Source organism: Gorilla gorilla, chromosome 4, assembly GCF_029281585.2.
Source record: "Gorilla gorilla gorilla isolate KB3781 chromosome 4, NHGRI_mGorGor1-v2.1_pri, whole genome shotgun sequence".
In the NCBI taxonomy this organism is placed as follows: Eukaryota; Metazoa; Chordata; class Mammalia; order Primates; family Hominidae; genus Gorilla; species Gorilla gorilla.
The window spans coordinates 154,416,877-154,437,553 of NC_073228.2; positions in this window are offsets into that span (position 1 = coordinate 154,416,877).

The window sequence follows — 20,677 nt, forward strand, 5'->3', positions numbered from 1 at the left end:
CATCATCGGTGAATCCTACAAAACATTTAAAGGAGAATTAACATCAATCCTTCTCTTAAATTCTTACCAAAAATCTAAAGAGGAGAGAACATTTCCCAACTCATTCTATGAGGCCAAGCATTACCTTGATACTGAAACTAAGACTCTACAAGAAAAGAAAATTGCAGGCCAGGTGCGGTGGCTCACACCTGTAATCCCAGCACTTTGGGAGGCTGAGGCAGGTGGATCACCTGAGGTCAGGAGTTCAAGACCAGCCTGGCCAACATGGCAAAACCCCATCTCTACTAAAAATACAAAAATTAGCCAGGCATGGCAGCATGCACCTGTAATCCCAGCTACTCGGGAGGCTGAGCCAGGAGAATCGCTTGAACCCAGGAGGCGGAGGTTGCAGTGAGCCAAGATTGCGACAGTGCAGTCCAGCCTGGGTGATAAGGTGAGACTCCATCTCAAAAAACAAAACAAAACAAAAAAATTATATGCCATGATCAAGTGGGTTTTATCCTAGGAATGCAAGTGTGGTTCAACATATGAAAATCAAAGTAATGTACCACATTATTAGAATGAAGGGGGAAAAAACCACATGATCATCTCAATTGATGCAGAAAAAGCATCTGACAAAATCCAACACCCTTTCATGATATAAACGCTTATCAAACTAGTACTAGAAAAGAACTCTTTCAACATGATAAATGCCATATGTGAAAAACTCACAGCTAACATAACTTTTTTTTTGAGACAGGATCTCGCTCTGTTGCCCAGGCTGGAGTGCAGTGGCACAGTCGTGGCTTACTGCAACCTCGACCTCCCAGGCTCAAGCGATCCTCCCACCTCAGCCTCCCAAATTGCTGGGACTACAGGCACGTGCCACACCTGGCTAATTTTTTATTTTTGTTGTAGAGACAGGGTCTCACCATGTTGCCCAGGCTGGTCTAGAACTCCTGGGCTCAAGTGACATAATTCTTAATGGTGAAAAACTGAAAGCATTTCCCCTAGGATGAGGAACAAGACAAGGATGTCTGTTTTCATAACTTCTAGTTAAGATTAGAAACTTATACTCAACACAATACTGGAAGTTCTAGCCAGAGCAATTAGGCAAGAAAAAAACAAAAGGCATCCAAATTGGAAAGAAAGAAGTAATACTATCTCTATTTATAGATGACATGATCTTAATGCCTAGAAAACCCAAAAGAATTCATACACATACACAAACTATTAGAGTTAATAAGTGAATTTTGCAAAATTTCAGGATACAAAATCAATACACAAAATCCACTGAATTTCTATACACTATAATGAACAATCCAAAAAGGAAGTTAAGAAAACAATTCTACTTATGATAGCATCAAAAAGAATAAAATATAGGCTGGGCGTGGTGGCTGACACCTGTAATCCTGGAACTTTGGGAGGCCGAGGCGGGTGGATCACCCAAGGTCAGGAGTTTGAGATCAGCCTGGCCAACATGGTGAAACCCCATCCCTACTAACAGTACAAAATGAGCCAGGTGTGGTGGCACATGCCTGTAATCCCAGCTATTTGGGAGGCTGAGGCAGGAGAATCATTTGAATCCTGTAGGTGGAGGTTGTGGTGAGCTGAGATCATGCTGCTGCACTCCAGCCTAGGCAACAAGAGGTAAACTCCCTCTCAAAATAATAATAATAATAATAATAATAAATAAAATATATAGGAATAATTTAATCAAGGAGGTGAGAGACTTGAATACAGAAAACTATAAAACATTTCTTGAAGAAATTAAAGATCTAAATGAATGGAAAGACATCCCATGTTTGATTAGAAGACTTAATATTGTTAAGGAATATACAGATTTTTTGCAATTCCTATCAAAATCCAATAGGTTTTTTTCCAGAAATGAAAAAAAAAATTCCTGATATGAAAATTCCTAATATTTATATGGAATTTCAAGAGACTCAGAATAGCCAAAACAATCTTGAAAAAAAATGACGCAGTTGTAGGAGTCATGCTTTCTGATTTCAGAACTTACTGCAGGCCAGGCATGGTGGCTTACACCTGTAATCCCAGGACTCTGGGAGGCCGAGGTGGGTGGATCATCTGCGATTGGGAGTTCGAGACCAGCCTGGCCAACATGGCAAACCCTGTCTCTACTAAAAATACAAAAATCAGCTGGACGCGATGGCGCGTGCCTGTAGTCCCAGCTACTTGGGAGGCTGAGGCTGGAGAATCACTTGAACTCGGGAGGCAGAGGTTACAGTGAGCCGAGGTCGCACCACTGCACTCCAGCCTGGGCAACAGAGTGAGACTCTGTCTCAAAAACAAAACAAAACAAAAAAACAAAACTTCTGCAAATCTACAGTAATTATAACAGTGTGCTACTGGCATAGGATAGACATATAGACCCTGGGGTAGAATTGAGAGCCCAGAAACAAGCCCTCACATCTATTGCCAATTGATTTTTGACAAGGGTGCTAAGACCTTTCACTGGAGAAAGAATAGTGCTCCAAAACCTGGATATCACATGCAAAAGAATGAAGTTGAACCCTTACCACATACCATATGCCAAGACTAAGTGAAAATTGATCAAAGACTTAAATTTAAGAGCTAAACTTAGAACTATTAGAAACATAAGTGCAAATATCTATGACCTTGAATTTGGTAATGGTTTCTTAAATATGACACAAAAAGCACAGGCAACAAAGAAAAAAAATAAATTTGTCTTCATTAAAATTTAAAAGACTTTTGTATGTCAAAGGACACCATTAAGGCCAGGCGCCATGGTTCACACCTGTAATCCTGGCACTTTGGGAGACCTAGGTGGGTGGATCACTTAAGACCAGAAGCTCAAGACCAGCCTGGGCATCATGGTGAAACCCCATCTCTGCAAAAAATACAACAATTAGCTGGGCATGGTGATGTGCCTGTGGTCCCAGCTACTTGGGAGGCTGAGGTGGGATGACCCCTTCAGCCTGGGAAGTGGAGGTTGCAGTGAACCAAGATTGCATCATTGCACTTCAACCTGGGTGACAGAGCAAGACCCTGTCTCAAAAAAGAAAGAAAGAAAAAAGGACACTATAAAGAGAGTTAAGAGACAATCCACATAACGGGAGAAAATATTTGCAAATCATATGTCTCATAAGGGCCTAATATCCAAAAAATATAAAGAACAACTCAACAACAAAAAGACAAACAATCCAATTAAAAAATGGGAAAATGACTTGAATAGATGTTTCTCCAAAGAAGACGTACAATGGCCAACACACTCATGAAAAGGTGCTCAACACATTAGTCATTAGTGAAATGCAAATCAAAACCACTTCTCACCTACTAGGATGGCTATAATGTTTTTGTTTGTTTGTTTGTTTGTTTTTTGAGATGGAGTCTTGCTCTGTCACCCAGGCTGGAGTGCAGTGGTGTGATCTCGGCTCACTGCAACCTCCACCTCCCGAGTTCAAGCAATTCTCCTGCCTCAGTCTCCAGGCATCCACCACCAGACCCGGCTAATTTTTGTATTTTTAGTAGAGATGGGGTTTCACCATGTTGGCCAGGCTGATCTGGAACCCATGACCTCAGCTGATCTGCCCACCTGGGCTTCCCAAAGTTCTAGGATTACAGGCATGAGCCATATATATATATATATATATCTTTTTTTTTTTTTTAAGGAAAATAAGTTTTGATGAGGATGTGGAGAAATTGGAACCCGTATACATTGCTAGTGGGAATGTGAAATGGTACTGTGGAAAACAGTTTAGTGTTTCATCAAAAGGTTAAACAGTATTTACAATAACCAAAAGCTGGAAAGAACACAGGTGTCCATCAATAGATGAATGAGCAAATAAAATGTGGTATATAATACAATGGAATATTATTCCACCACAAAAAAGGAAGGAAGAAATTCTGATACATGGTACAACATAAATTAGCCTTGAAAACATGTGAAATAAAATAAGCCAGACACAGAAAAAGATGAATATTGTCTGGTTTCCTTTATACTAAATATCTAGAATAGGCAAATTCACAGAGATAAGAAGTAGGCTAGAGGTTACCATGGCTGAGGGGAGAGGGAGGATGGGAGTTATTGCTTAAGGAGCACAAAGTTTCTCCTTGGGTGATGGAGAATGTTGACAATAGATAGTAGCGATGGTTGTGTAACATTGTGAATGTACTAGTGCCACTGAATTGTGCACTTTAAAATGGTTAAAATGGCAAATTTTATGTTATATGTATTTCACCACAATAAAAATACATACATGGCATTCAAGGCAGCTCTGTTTACTTAAATTGAAATATAATTTACATACACAAAATAATACTTCAAAGTGTATAAATCAGTGGTTTTTAGCAAATTGTGCAACCATCACCACTATCTAATTCCAGAAAATTTCATCACCTCAAGAAGAAACCTCATAGCAGTAAGTGGTCATTCCTCATTCTTCCCTTCTCTCAGGCCCTGGCAGACACTGAACCACTTTCTGTTTCAATGAATTGCATATTCGGAACATTTCCCATAAATGGAATCCTTCTTCCATATGTGGCCTTTTGTGCCTGGTTTCTTTCACTCAATGTGCTTTCAAGGTTCATCCATGTTGTAGCTTGTGTTAATACTTCATTTTTAATGGCTGACTACAATTCCATTATTGGTATGTTTGTGTATCCATTCATTAGTTGATGTACATTTAGGTTGTTTCCACTTTTTGGCTATTGTGAATAGTGCTGCAGTGAATACTCATGTACAGTTATCTATTTGAAATTCCTTTAGGTATAGACGTAGGAGGGAAATGCTGGGTCATAAGGTAATTCTATGTTTAACTTTTTCAGGCACCAGCAAACTTTTTGCCAGAGCAGTTGAATCATTTTGCATTTCCACCAGCAATATACAAGGGTTCCAGTTTCTCCACATCCTCACCAAAACTTGTTTTTTCCACTTTATTTTATTTATTTTTGAGACAGAGTCTCGTTCTGTTGCCCAGGCGAGAGTGCAGTGATGGGATTATGGCTCACTGCAACCTCCTTCCCCCAGGCTGAAGGGATCCTCCCACTTTGGCCTCCTGAGTAGCTGGGACTACAGTTGTGCACCACCACACCTGGAAAATTTTTGTATTTTTTATAGAGACAGAGTTTTGCCATGTTGCCCAGGCTGGTCTCAAACTCCCGGGCTCAAGAGATCTGCCCACCTCAGCCTCCCAAAGTGCTGGGATTACAGGCGTGAGCCAATGTGCCTGGCCTTATTATTATTATTATTGTTATTATTATTTAAGAGATAGCGTTTTACTCTGTTGCCCAGGCTGGAGTGCAGTGGTGTGATCATTGCTCACTGCAGCCTCTAACTCCTGGGCTCAAGTGATCCTCCCCTCTCGGCCTCTCAAAGTGCTGAGATTACAGGTGTGAGCCTGGCCTTATTTTCCTTTTTTTTTTTTTTTTTAAACTATAGCCATCCTAATGGATGTGAAGTGGTACCACATTGTGGTTATTATTTGCATTTCCCTAATGACTAATGATGTTGATTATCTTTTTATGTATTTGGTGGACATTTGTATGTCTCTTTGGAGAAATGTTTGTTCAAGTCTTTTGCCCATTTTTGAATTGGCTTGGGGAGACGTGACCTGGATCAGGGTTGACTTGGCCTCAGGGGCCCCTCTGGAAAAGGAGATTCTGATCTTGGGGTCAGAGTTGGAACTTGCCACTCTCCCCTGCCCATGCCTGCCTCATGTGATCCCAGTTGGGGGAACTGGGAAAGTCACATGGCTGGGCCTGGTGGACGGGGAGAGTCTCCCCCAGGTAGGCGGGGGGAGTCCCAGGCTTGGGCTTTTCCTCTGGGACATTGGGCCAGCTGTCTATGACATGGGTGATGTGCTCTCTGGTCCCCTGGCCCAGGCTGTTCAGCACACTGCCTTTTCACAGTGCCCAACAGAAAGGGCCCCTGACAAACCATATGGCCAGAAAATGGTTCCCATATGATTTTTACCTCTACTGCCTCTGCACTTCTCACTTTTGATCCCATGATTCCCTCCACCTTGTCTGTTTGTTCCTTTCCTGTTCCATCACCTGAATCCTCCCCATCCTTCAGAGTATCTTCTCTAGAGCTTTCTGTGGTTCCCTTCCTAGTCCTGCTTTCAGAGGTTTGCTTTTGCTCCTCTGGGCTCCTCCAGCATCCACCCTTTGGGCTGTGCCACCTGAGAAGATTCCAACATCCAGCACTGAGCTCAGATGACTGATATGGGGGTCTGGACCCCTCAGTAGGTGATGAGCTTCTCAAGGGTTCCCAGTCCCATCAGGCCCCAAGCATAGGGTGGCACCAGCTGCCTGGCAATGACTATATCTTGTGTTGGTTGATCAGACACAGGACAGGATGTGAAAATCATGGGTGTTCCTTCTGCCCTACATCCAATCCACAGACACTGGGAGCTCTGGGCCAGAGGTTCCCAAACACCCACCTGTAACAGACTTCTAGCCTCAGAATCCACCAGGCAATTAGTAAAAATTGAAATATTCAGACACTACTGTCCTAGATTCTGATTCAGGAGCCCTGGGAAGGGCCCAAGAGTCTGTATTTTACGAAGTTCCCCAGTAGTCCTGTTATGTAACCAGGTTTGGGAGCTTCTGGGCTGGCAAATCTTAGTCACTTCAGTCCAGTGTGCTTTCTCCCTGCCCTCTCCTGTGCCAGAAGGTTTGTTTCGAGGGTGGAAGAAGGACATGGATCCCTTCCCTGGATGACCCTCAACAGCCCTATAAATCCCCTCACACTCATATCCCTCCCTTCTCCTCCATTAGAACCTTTTTGGAGGCTCATTCCTTTTGCCTGTCGAATTCATAGGCTTTAAGTCTCCCTTCTCCCAGGAGGTCTTCCTGGCTTGCCTCCACATACTCTCTGATCACAGATATCCAGAGATGGTCATTAAACATTTAGAAACATAACATTAAAGAGGCTGATATAAAACATATAATATATATGGGTTATGGTACAGATAATTTAGTTACAACATTTGTTTATGTTATCGCATAGTATATATTTTTATTATATTACAGACAGATACATTATAGGCATTTAGGCCTAGTGCATAGATTTATGGGTGGGTCATGATGTAGTAGAGCTGAGAAAGCCCATCTAGTCTGTTACTTCTTTTCTTCCCCATTTTCCGATAGGTAAATTGAGGCCCAGGTGCATAGGTAATGGGGCTCAGGTGCCTGAGAATCCTTGGCCCCCAGACTCCTGCTCACTTGCATGTAATCTCACTTAGGTTTGTGCAGACCCTCCACCCTCCAGTTCTCTAACTAGTGGTGCCCACCCGGCTCCTGGCAGTTCATGGCCTAAGGAGGACAGGCAAAGGGCAATTCCTCAGTGGCCAGCCCAGCCCCCATCTGCCCCCCAGTGTGGCCAGGGCCCATCTGCACAGCTGGAGTTGGTTACCCAGCTGTTTATGGGTCTCTGCCTCTGGTGTTTATAGTTCCGCCTTTGGGTCTGCTTTGCATCCCCACTAATGAGAACAATGCCCCAGGAGGCGGCGGCGGGTGGTTGGGGGACCACTGGACGCTGAGCAGTGGGCTGGGCCTGTGTCCTGGCTTCTGCCTTGCCTGGTTCTAACGAGGATTTCAGGCCCTTTACAAGGACACAGGAAGGACAGCAAGGTGGCACATATGGAAACAGACACGCCTAGGTGAGGAGCGAGGAGGCGGGAAGGCTAAGAATGAGTTTGCCGTGACTTAGGCACTCAAGGCAGGGGAGAGTTGGGGCCAAATCTTTCCTTTTAAGAGAATGCATTTTTTTCTTTCATCACAAGAGTTATAAATCTCTATCGTGGAAACTTTAGAACATACAGACACATAAGAAGAAAATCTAAATGTCTGTATCCCACCACCCTGGATAATCATGGTTCACATTTTAGGACATTTCCTTTCTGTCTGATATATAAAGTTGTTTTTGCAGAAAGGAGAATATGCATACACTGTATTTTACAAACCTCCTTTATTTTTATTTTTATTTTTTGAGACAGAGTCTTGCTCTGTCACCCGCGGCTGGAGTGTAGCGTTGCGATCTTGGCTTACTGCAACCTCCACCTCCTGAGTTCAAGTGGTTAGATTCTCCTGCCTCAGCCTCCCACGTAGTTGGGACTACAGGTGTGTGGCACCATGCCTGGCTAATTTTTCTATTTTTAGTAAAGAGGGGGCTTCACAGCCGGGCACAATGGCTCATGCCTGTAATCCTAGCACTTTGGGAGGCTGAGGTGGGCGGATCACAAGGTCAGGAGTTTGAGACCAGCCTGGCCAAAATGGTGAAACCCCTTCTCTACTAAAAATATAAAAAATTAGCCGAGCATGGTGGCGGGCACCTGTAATCCCAGCTACTCAGGAGGCTGAGGCAGGAGAATCACTCAAACCTGAAAGGTGGAGGTTGCAGTGAGCCAGGATTGCACCATTACACTCCAACCCGGGCAACAGTGCGAGACTCCATCTAGAAAAAAAAAAAAAAAGAAAAAGAAAAAGAGGGGTTTCACCATGTTGACCAGGCTCATCTTGAACTCCTGGCCTCAAGTGATCCAACCGCCTTGGCCTTCCAAAATGCTGGGATTACAGGCATGAGCCACCACGCCCAGCCTACGAACTCTTTTAAATCATAATAAATTGTCAACATCTTTATATGTTATTAAATATTTTTCTACTACATCAAATTATGTTATTTCTATTTTGATTATAATACAAGATTATTGTGAAAGAATTGCAATCATTAGTGAAGTGCACAAAATTTAAGGCTCAAATGTCCCCCTCTTTCCTGTCCCCCAGTAATACTTCTAACCCTTTGGTGGAAATCTCAGACATTCTCCTATGTACATGACAAACTGGTGTACATGGTAGAGCTGTGTCATAGTTTATTTAAATGATTCTGTCACAGTGGGCATTGAGGTTAGGTACACAGCTGTTTGAAGCCCACAGGCAGCCAGTGTGACCAGCGAAGCCTTCTGGTTCCAAGAGCAGTTTCTCCCAGGAAATCTCACTAGGGCAGCATAATAAGCAATGTCCTTAACAACATGCTGGCTATTAACACAGGAATGAGTTCCATTGGGCTGTTTCCTTGTAAGGTCATGTTTGCTTTTACTTTTTAAGTTAATACAAGTAATAACATTCATTGCAGAAAAATTTAAAAATACAAATAGGCGCTGGGCGCGGTGGCTCACACCTGTAATCCCAGCACTTTGGGAGGCCGAGGCGGGTGGATCACGAGGTCAGGAGATGAGAACATCCTGGCTAACACGGTGAAACCCTGTCTCTACTAAAAATACAAAAAATTAGCCGGGCATGGTGGCGGGCGCCTGTAGTCCCAGCTACTCAGGAGGCTGAGGCAGGAGAATGGCGTGAACCCGAGAGGCGGAGCTTGCAGTGAGCCGAGATTGCGCCACTGCACTCCAGCCTGGGTGACAGAGTGAGACTCCGTCTCAAAAAAAAAAAAACAAACAAATAGGCAAAGGTAAGAAAATGAAAATCACCCATAATATGGAAATAAGCCCATACGTGATGTTTATAATGTCTGTTGCATGCTTAGTCTGTATGTCTGTCGCAGGCCACACACAGTGTGCTAAGTGGCTAGTATGTCTGTAGGTACAATATTATCCCAATTGTACAGATGGCCACCTCTAGCTTTTTAGGTTTGGTGAATGGCCCAAAGTCTTTTGGCTGCAAGGGGGCAGAGGCTGCCGGAGGACCCGGGCCTCCAGCTTCCAAGTCTGCACCCTGAAGCACCCCTCATTCTACACCCCTCAGTTTCGTTCACTGAACTGCCTGGAGGTTTTCCTCTTCCAACATAAGATGTTATAATCTGCTTTTTTCACTTACAGATAAATTGTGACCATCTCTCGGTGTTGTTAAATAACCCTCTTTATGGAATTCCATTTTATGGAAGTATCACACTTTATTTAATTGTTGAATATGTGGGTTATTCTAGATATTTTTTAGTATCATAAACAAAGCTATGCGGAACATTTTTGTGGCTTAACCTTTGAGCGTGTTTATAGTTATTTCCACAGGGCTGTTTCCCTAATGGCCCTTGCTGACCCATCATACCAAAGGACAGGGGGTCAGGGAGACCCTGGGTCGGGGGAGCACCCAATAAGGTGTGCTCACCTGGTTCTTAGCTGGGCCAAGTCAGCTTGAGGGAGACATCCTAATCTATGTAGAAGACAGCAGGATGCCTTATTCTTTAAACAGTCCTCTAGAAATGGTCTCAGCCGAGTTCAGAGAACCACTGAAAGGCTGGAAGCTTAGCTTGATAAGTGACACCCATGTGGGCATGTGAGTGCAGCCCCCGCGGCTCTACAGATAGTTGAATTTGAAGAGGAACGAGAGAAAACCAGTCTGCAAAGGTGATGTCCCCATCTCCAACAGAGGAAAGAGGATGCAGTCCTTCCTCTGCAGAAATGGATTCTGAAATTGGAGCAACTCCCAGAGATCCCAGAGCTCTGCTCCCAGAAGTGCTCCAGGGGCTGTGCTAGGGGGTGGGTGGGGAACAGAGGGGCTTCACACAGTCATCCTAGTGCATGGGGCTCGGACCACAGGTTAGCCAGGGTAGAAAAGGAGAGGGTCCCAGGCAGGGGGAAAGATGAGCACGGCCTGGAGATGAGAGACAGAGCCAGCGCTACGGAGGAGCTGAAAGCCTTAGTCTGCAGGGTGGAGGTTAGGGGCAGGGGTGCAGCAGGGGTTACAGGAGTCTGTACTTTACCCCACATGACAGGACCGCCATGATGGCTCAGTGAGGAGAGGCGTGACAAGGTTAAGGCCCTCCCTTGATGTTTTCTCCTTCCCTCCCATAATTTCTCAGACACCCAGGAGCCAGGCTTGGTGGGTGCTGGGAGAGTGGCAGGGAGGAGGACACGGGTCCTGGGCCCTTGGGATGGGGCCTTCGGAGGCTCTGTGGGAGGGAAGGGAGGCTGAGCAGGGTTGCCAGCTCCGTCCACTGAAGGCCCGAGGAGAAGGCACTCTCTGCTCCCCTAGGCATGCTGCCCAGTGCCACCCACCCCTGTGGGAAATGGTGCTCCCTCTACAGGACACAGGGTGGGTGGAGTTGAGGCAACAGCAGGAGCAGGGCTCTGCAGTGTCGCATCCCAGCTCTGCCTCTCCCTGGCTGTGTGGCCGTGGCTTGGTTGCCTACCCTTTCTGAGTCATAGTTTTGTTCTACATAAATGAAAACAATCATAAAAGGAGGATTAGATGAGATTATGCATGAAACACCCAGGTGCAGCACCTAGTAACTGCTCAATAAACATTAATTAGTACTGTCTGAAGCTTTGCCTGCCACAGAAGGAGGCGAGGTGGGCCCTTCGAGGAGCTGAGGTCTGCCCCTCCAGCTCTCTTTGTGAGGCCCTTTGAAAGGTAGAGGGAGCAGCGGAGGCCCAGGCCCTGGAACTGCGGAAACCAGAGTAGATGCCACCTCTAGCCTCTTTGGAGGTCAGCCACCTTGCTCCAAGGTGAGTTCTCTCCACTCTTCCATTAAATCAAATTGTGAGTCCCCTGCCCCTGGCCCTGGGCTGGCCTCTAGGTACAGAGTGCATACTATGTGTCAGGCCCACACTATGCACCAAGCACCCTCAGATGAAATCCTCCCAGCCCCCGGTAAGGGGCTCCGTTTATACGCAGAGTTGGGCCCAGGCTTAGAGAGGTTCCGTGAGTTGCCCGGACGCAGACTGTGGGTGGCAGAGCCAGACCCCCCGCTCTCTGTCTGGCCACAGACCCTGGCTCATGACTGCTGTGCTGGGCTGTCCCTGCCTGTCCCCCTGACCCCCACATGGGGTCCCCCTCACACTCCTCCCTCCCTGAGGCTGCCCCACCTGGCCCATCCTGGCCCTGCCATGGAGGTGAGCCCTGCGGCGCTCTCACAAGGCGCCATTCATCCAGGCAGGCTGCTGATTAAAACCATGTGTAGTATGGCCAGCCAAGGTGGCGGCAGCTCCGGAAGCCAGGCCTGGCCCGGGGCTTGTGGGCCTTGAGAGGGTTGGGGGAGGGATCTGGCTGACCCACAGGCCTGGCAGGCTGGGAGTGCTCTGGGGCGAGACTGACCTCCCCAAGCCATGTACACCCACTGAGGAGACTCTGAGCTGTGATTCTGACTCCTAGGCCCAGGCTGGGGATGTGGGGGTCAGAGAGGCCCCCTCCAGGTGAAGGTAGGGACCGGGCTTGGAATGTCTCAGACCCTTGCAAGGCCCTTTTCAAGGCTGCCTGGGAAGGGCAGGCCCCGTCTATGGGGTTTGGTTACCGAGGAAGGTGTGTGTGTGTGTGTGTGTGTGTGTGCGCACACACGCGCATCCATGCATATGTGCTGAAATCCATGCAAGGTGCCTCTGAGTCCTTGGACTCATGATCACTTCGGGGTTTCCTAAAGGCAATTTTGTGCAGTGGTTAAGACCATGGGCTCTGGAGGCACAAGACCTGGGTTTGAGTTCCACTTCTGCTGCTCCTGGGCTGTGTGACCAGAGGCAAGCTGCCCAGCCTCTCTGAGCCCCTCTCCTCATTCACCAGATGATGATGGAAGCCTGGTCAGTGTGGTTGAGCGAAGGTGGGGCTACATTGGCTGGGTAGGCTTTTTGCTCATGGCTGGCCTTGAGGATGGGCCATCCCCAACCCGCAGCCCCAGGGCCCCTAAGTCGTTTGGCTGTCACTCCTGACCTTTGAGTTGTGGCTTGTCAGGGAGCTGGGAGGGCGCTAAGTGTGGAGTGTCTGGGTTTCCTGAGGCCAGTTAGTGGAGGTGAGCAGGGGATAAGAAAGGTGATCAGGGGTAAACAGGGGAGAGCAGGGGAGAGCCAGGGAGAGCAGGGGAGAGCAGGGAAGAGCAGGGGAGAGCAGGGGAGAGCAGGGGAGTGTGGGATCTGCAGCCGATGTGAGGTGTGGCTGAATTAGCTGCCCCTTCCCAGGCCAAGAACAGAGTGAGGCATTGTTCCAGGGCTGCCTCCCCTGGCACCGAGGCCCTCACAGGAAAGGGCGGGCAGGTGGGCCACGCCATGGCTGGGACTGACCACAGGCTTGGCTGTGTTGGGACCCTTCGGGGCCCTGTCTGTCAGGAGGCACCCTGGTTTCCCCAGGAACACAAGTTTTACTGGGCGATGCAGGCCCTCTGGGAGGGAGGCCATTTGAGGGCATTTGGTCCCAACTGAGCAGCCCCCATGAGATACCCTCAGCACCTTCTCCCAAGGGTGGGAGTAGTCCCAAAATATGAGCTCCCTGGAGCCAGGGGTCCTGAGATTCTACCCTGTGCTCCAAGGCCAGGGCCCCCGACCTCAAACCTGGAAGAGCCCTGTCCCTCTTTACACTGGACGATGCTCAGGCCCGGAGGGAGGGGTGCCTGTATCACGCAGAGAGCTCCTGGGCAGAAACTCAGCGTTGTCCTTTGGGGTGGACTGCTTAGGGAGGGGAGCGAGCATAGGCTGTTGTGAGCAGGGGCCTAGAGCTGAAGTGGAACAGCCTCCACCTCCCAGCCGTGTGACTGGGGCAGCCACCTGCCCTCTCTGAGCCTCTGTGTCCTCCAAAAGCAAAGAGAGTCCCACCACAGGGGCCTCTATGAGGGCTGAGAAGGTGGGTTAGGGGTTCAGAGCCTCAGAGTGGCTCAGGCTGAGCTCTGGAGGCAACCTGGCTTCTAACACCAGCGCTCCCCCTGGCCAGCTGTGTCACTTTGGGCAAGACATGTTCTGAAAACATCTTCCCATGGGATTTTTGGGGAAACAAATCAGCTGCTATGTAGTCATGGGCTCACCATCATACTCAGCAGGTGTTGTGATGGTCAGTGGCCAGGCTATGGTCACCAGATATTCAGTCAGATGTTGATCTAGGTGTTCTGTGAAGGTATCTCATAGATGTGATTAAAGTCCATAATCAGTTGACTCTTAAGTAAGGGAGACCATCTGAGATGATCTGGATGAACCTGATTTAAGTGGTTTGAGGCCTTAAAAGCAGAGCTGAAGTTTCCCTAAAGAAGAGAAGTTGTGGACACCAGCTTCAGTGCCTGCTGTGCCTGAGGGTTCCAGCCTGCCCTTCTGGACAACCTGCCCTGCTGTGTTATGGTTCTCCTGAGAAACAGAACCAATAGAAGGTGTGTGCATGCATGTGTGCACATGTGTGCGTTTGTGTGTGCGCATGTGTGTGCATGTGTGTGGGTGCGTGCATGTGGGTTTGTATGCATGCATGTGTGGGTGTGTGCACATGTGCATGCGCATTTGTGTGTGTGCATGCTTGTGCGAGTGCATATGTGCACGTGTGTGCATGCGTGTGTGTGCATGTGCATGTGTATGCGTGTGTGTGTACCTGTGTGTGTGCACACATGTATTTATATAGATAGATTTGTTATACAGAATTGGCTCCCCAGATTACGGAGGCTGACCCATCCCAAGAACAGCAGTTGGCAAGCTGGAGCCCCAGGAGAACTGAGAATGTAATTCTTGTCTTGAGTCTGAAGGCCTGAGAAGCAAGAGAGCTATTTCAGTTCAAATCCAAAGGTAGAAAAAGCTAATGTCTGAGTTCCAAGGCCAGCAGGCAAAAATAATTCTCTCTTACTGGAGGGAAGGTCAGCCTTTTCGTTCTCTTCAACTGACAGGATGAGGCCCACCCACATTAGCGAGGGCCATCTGCCTTTAGTGATTCCCGTGTCAATCTCACCCAGAAACATCCTCATAGGAGAACCCAGAATAATGTTTGACCACATTTCTGGGCACCACATGGCCTAGTCAAGTTGACACATAAAATTCACCATCACACTTGTGCATTTCAGACTCACCTAGCCAGCTCCTACGATCGCGTAAGCCAAGTCTTTTCAGTAAATTTCTTACTATACATCTCTTACTAGTTGTGTTTCTCTGGCTGAACCCTGACTGACACACATGGTGAGCTGCGATAAGAATAACAATCGCAATTATCGCCGTTTCTGGGAAGTCCCCAGCAGTAGGTCTGCATGTCGCAGGCCCTTGGCAAGTGCCAAGGAGTCCCATTTTACAAGCGGAACAGAAGTCACAGCAGTTTCGGCCGGGCGTGGTGGCTCACGCCTGTAATCCCAGCACTTAGGGAGGCTGAGGCAGGCGGATCGCGAGGTCAAGAGATTGAGACCATCCTGGCTAACACAGTGAAACCCAGTCTCTACTAAAAATACAAAAAATTAGCCAGGTGCGGTGGCAGGTGCCTGTAGTCCCAGCTACTTGGGAAGCTGAGGCAGGAGAATCACTTGAACTGGGAAGCAGAGGTGGCAGTGAGCCGAGATCGTGCCACCACACTCCAGCCTAGGTGACAGAGCGAGACTCCGTCTTAAAAAAAGAAAAAGAAGTCACAGCAGTTTCTTCTATGACTCCAAAGGGCTCTAGGCAGCAAGGACAAGTCCCATCCAAAGTCCCAGCACAGACAGCCTCACGGCCCCACCTACACTCCATAGCACGACAGGGCTGGCTTCTCTGGGTGCCAAGTATGCAGAAGAGGGACGGCTCGCATAGTTCCATTGCATGCCAGGCCCTTTGCCACAAACTTCACCTATTAACCAGTCATCTAATCTTCACAATAGAGCACCGAGGTGGCTACTGATGGCGGCAGCGGCCCATCTGGAGCAGCCGCTGCAGGGACATCAGCTGCAGTGGGGGAGGCACATCAGCTGCAGTGGGGGAGGCACTGCCAGGGCTGCGCGTTCTGCAGAGCCAGAGGGGGCCAAGAACAGGCAGGAGCCCCGCCCCTACCAAGTCGGCAAGGTGGGAGCCCATGCTGCCAGGCACAGCCACAGCTCTGGACCATGGCATCCCTGTGTGCTCAGGGGCCTGGGAAGTCCCCCTCCCCGCACAGGCTCCGATGTACCTGTTCCTGCTCCTTGGCCTCTCCCTGCTCCTGGCACCTGCTCTGATTTTGGAGCAAAGTTGTGGCTGAGCCCAGGTGCTGTCACAACCCAGCTAGGTGTGCACGCATTCGAGGTGGCACTTACACACCCGCACCCCCACCACCTTGACATCCTCTGGACTTTGGGCACCAATAAGCATGGGAGGAAGGCAAGGGACAGCTGAGGGCAGCTCAGCACTGGCCTGCTGGCACTCCTTGCCATGAACAGCCTGGACACCATGGACAGCATGTTGATGGCAGAGGCAGACAGGTCCCTGGGCAGAAAGGGGCAGGTCCCTGATGAAACCCCACCTTCAAGCTAGGGTTGGCCTGAAGCCTGGGTGCTGGGCTGCCTGTTCTGGGTGAAGTCCACAGCCCAGCCCAGAATGATAACTAATGGTGCTTTTTCCAGGCCACCTACAGCTGCCCATGGATGAATCAGCAAGCACTTTCTCCCTTCTAAGCCCATAGAAACCCAGATTCAGCCAGACTCACACAGATGTCTGGACTACCAGCTGTGGGAAGGAGCTGCCCACTGTGGGTCTTCTCTCCACTGCGAGATGGACACTTGTCAGGATGACCTGCCTGCGGGAAGGAGCTGCCCACTGTGGGTCTCCTCTCCGCTGAAAGATGGACACATTGGGACAGCCTGCCTGCAGGAAGGAGCTGCCCACTGTGGGTCTCCTCTCCGCTGAAAGATGGACACATTGGGACAGCCTGCCTGCAGGAAGGAGCTACCCACTCTGGGTCTCTTGAGGGCTGTTCTGTCACCCAGTGAAGCTCCTCTCTGTCTTGCTTACCCTCCAGTTGTCCACATACCTCATACTTCCTGGACACAGGACAAGATCTCGGGACCTACCGAATGGTGGGACTGAAAGAGCTGTAACACAAACAGGCTGAAACATGCCCCCCACTTGCCATGTTGCGGGTGGTGAGGAGAAAGGAGCTGCGGCCCTTCAGGGAGTCCAGACCTAGGGGCTCCCTGAGCCAGGGCTGTGACACCCTCTTTGGGACTCGGGTTTCTGGTGTCTCTAAGCTTCCAGGAGTCACCATGTTCCCCGGTGCCCACAGTGGAAGCTGCTTGCAGTAACATCTGGTTCAACTGCAGCTTCACACAGAGCCAGCCCCTGTGCCGGTGCCTAGAGCTGCCCACCCCGCCACAGCTGGCACACCTGGATGTGTGCAGTGGCCACCTTCCTGACAGCTCTGAGCCTCCGCTTCTAAAGAGGTTTAAGAGCAATAGTGACGGGTTTCTTTTATGTTTCCCTCCTTTCCAAGATGGTAATGTGGGTCTACTTTGATCCCAGTTTGAATTCCAGCTTTCAACCTTGAGTTTCTGATTCATCTTTGTATCTTGGGTACTTGGCATGGAGTAGGTGTCCAATAAATTTAATTGTCACATCTTTTTATCTGGGCCTCCATTTTCTCAATTATACAGTGGGGATCCTGATATAGTCTTGGACTTTCAGGTATCTGACAAATTGGTTTTTTTCTTTCTTATTTTATTCTTGCCACTTCCCTTGTACAGACTCTCTTCTCTGCTAACACCATTCCCACCTCTCATTGGGTGGAGGAGAGGAAAAGGAACCATAAGAAAGGAAGGGACGTGGAGAAGAAAGGGGCTAAGATGAGGATGCCTGCCTCTTCTACTCCACATATTCTGGGAGTTCCAGTCAGGGTAATTAGGCAAGGAAAAGAAAAAGGCATCCAGATTGGAAAGGAAGACATAGGCTGGACATGGTGGCTCATACCTATAATCCCAGTGCTTTGTTAGGCCGCCAAGGTGAGAGGATTGCTTTAGGCCTGGAGTTTGAGACCAGCCTGGGCAACAAAGCAAGACCTCTCACTTCAACAAAATAAAAAAAAATAAGCCAGGTGTGATGGTGTGTACCTGTCATCCCGAGCTACTCAGAAGGCTGAGGCTGGAGGATTGTGTAAGCCCAGGAGTTCAAGGCTGCGGTGAGCTGTGATCACACCACTGCACTCCAGCCTGGGTGACAGAGCAAGACCCTGTCTCTATAAAAATATACATAAGTAAAAGTAAAAGAAAAAAAGAAAGGAAGCAGTAAAGCTATCTCTAGTCACAGATGATATGATCTTACACATAGAAAATCCTAAGAAATTCACTAAAAAACTATTGGAACTCATAAATGAGTTCAGCAAGGTTGCAGGATACAAGATTGATATACAAACATAAATTGTATCTCTACACATTCAAAATGAACAATCCAGAAATTAAATTAACAATTCCACTCACAGTAGCATCAGAAAGAATAAAATACGTATACATAAACTTAACAAAATAAATGCAAATTTTATACTCTGAAAACTACAAAACTGTTGAAAGAAAGTAAAGACTTAAACAAGTGGAAAATACTATATATTCCTGGACTGGATGACTCAATTAACATTGTTAAGATGGCAGTACTCCCAAAATTGATCTACAGATTCAACACAACCCTTATCAAATAGCTGATATAAATTGTATAAATTGACATTCTAATTCTATAATTCATATGGAATTTCAAGGGATCCAGAATAGTCAAAACAATACTGAAAAAGAATACAGCAGGAGGACTCACACATTGAGATTTTAAAGCAACTGCAAAGCAACAGTAATCATGACAGTGTGGCACAAGGATATGTATTTATCAAGTCTAGAGTCTAGAAATAAATCCATACATCTATGGATCTATGGATCACATAGATGTAAATCCATACATCTATGACAAGGGTTCGAAGAAAGACCATTCAGTGAGGGAAAGAATAGTCTTTTTAACAGAAGAAAAGAAAGAGCTTGGGCTTGAGAATTTGGCAGATTCTGCCATTGTCTTGCTGTGTGACTCTGAGCAAGTGGCTTAACATCTCAGAGCTGAAGTTTTCTCATCTGTTAACATGAGGATGAGGGTGCTCATATCACAGGCATAGACACTTGGGATCTCCTATGTGAGTGCTTAGCAGAGCAGGCCTCTTGGGCAAGTGCACGAAGGCAGAGGAGTACTGTGGGAATCTGCTAGTGGCCATTAGGTTGCTCCTTCCAGGACCCCCAGGAACCCCTTTCCGCAGGAACAGGCAGGGTCGGTGGGGCTTGAGTGTGCAGACGGGGCTTGGCGGGGTTCTGCGGGTTGGTAATAAATGAACAGGAAAGGAGATTCCATTACGCAGGAATGTCTGGGGAGGGGGTGGGGAAGGAGCCGGCTCTTCTCCCAGCACCAGCCAGCTCTGCGGTCTTGATTGATGTGCCTTGCACCGCGGCAGCGGCGGGCCTGGTGGAAAGAGGCCCCTTCACTCACCCTTCCTGGAGCTAGGCCAGCAGCCAGATGTTCCTGGCCTTCGGGGAGCTGGGGTGGGGGCAGGGGAGGCCGGCAGCGGGCCAGAGGGCAGCTGCCCAGACGGCGAACCTCTCTACCTCCTTCTCCTCAGCAGCTGGGCCCAGGTGGCGTTGGCTGTACTGCTGACCTTTGGCCGATGACTGTGTCTCCTGGACTTTGGCTCTGTTCAGAATTGGGGGTGGGGTTCTCACCCACCCTGTCCTGCTGGGAGAGGCACACAGCTGCCTAGGAAAGGGCTTTCAGCTCCAAAAAGGAAAGTATCCCACCTGCCCAAGGTTCTTGTGTTACCCTGGCCAGAGCCACAGGGGGAGGTGTGACTGGCACCTGAACCATCCATGGAGGAGGAAAATCCAGGTTGAGGCCCCTGGGTGAGTGGTTTGGGAGAGGGTCTGAAAGCAGATTCTGGACTTCTCAGAGAAAGTCCCTCCAGCAGGTGCTAAGATGAACCCAAGGCGCATTTCCTCATGAGTGCCTCTCAAGTACGGTGATTACAGCAGAGAGCTGCAGGCCACCATCTCTAGCCCTTTCGGTGGTTTTATTATTATTGTTGTCATATTTTTTTTAAGAGACAGGGTCTCAAACTCCTGGCCTCAAGAAATCCTCCCACCTCAACCTCCCAAAGTGCTGGGATTACAGGCATAAACCACTGCACACAGCCAATGATTTTATTGTTAAACACATAACAGCTGGAAGAGAATATAATAAAAAAGATAACTAAATATCACCCCAAAATTACCATGTAAAATGACTAACTGCCAATATGTTGGTGTCATTTCTCCTATTATTTCTGTCCTGGGTCTATGTAGTATTTATGTATGTTTACTTTTCAGGAAAGTGGGCTCATCGTACTCATCTAGCTTTGTCGCGTTCCTTCTTCTACTAAACACCAGTGGTGCACACCTGGCCGCGTTAGGAAATGCAGATCCACTTTGACCTTTTTAGGGCCGTTCCATCGTATAGCTGCCTGATGTTGTCGAGCTTTTAGGGGATTTTCAAAATGTCCCTTGAATGGACAATGCAGCATTGAATCTTTTGGTACCTGCACCTTCGTACACATGTGAATTATTTCCTTGGGATAAATGGCAAGAAGTAAAACTGCTCAAAGGGTAAACCTATGAACCAACTGAACTCGCACACGCAGGCCCTCATTCTTCCCTCTGCTTATGTCCTTCCCTCAGAGCTGCCCGCGATGTCCACCGTGCCCCCACCCCACCTTGGAAGGTGGTTAGTGATACTGCAAGGCCCTTCACCTGTGGCTGGGGGGGCACTCTGACCAGACAAGGTTGGCCTGGGAGGCCAGAAATATCTCGCCCCATTGATCTCTCTCTAGAGGGCATCTCACGGTGGGGAAGTCCTGGACTGGAACAGAGAGGACCTTGGCTAAGTCCTGTCTAGTCCACACTTTACCCATTGGGAGTGACGAGGGGCCAGTACCACAGCCTCCTTCAGTTTATACAGTCTGTGAATGACAGCAGGTCCTCTACAATATGCCCACTGCAGGGACTTCTGCGACTCACGTGGGGACTGTGAAAAGCACAAGGGCAGAATGTTCATGT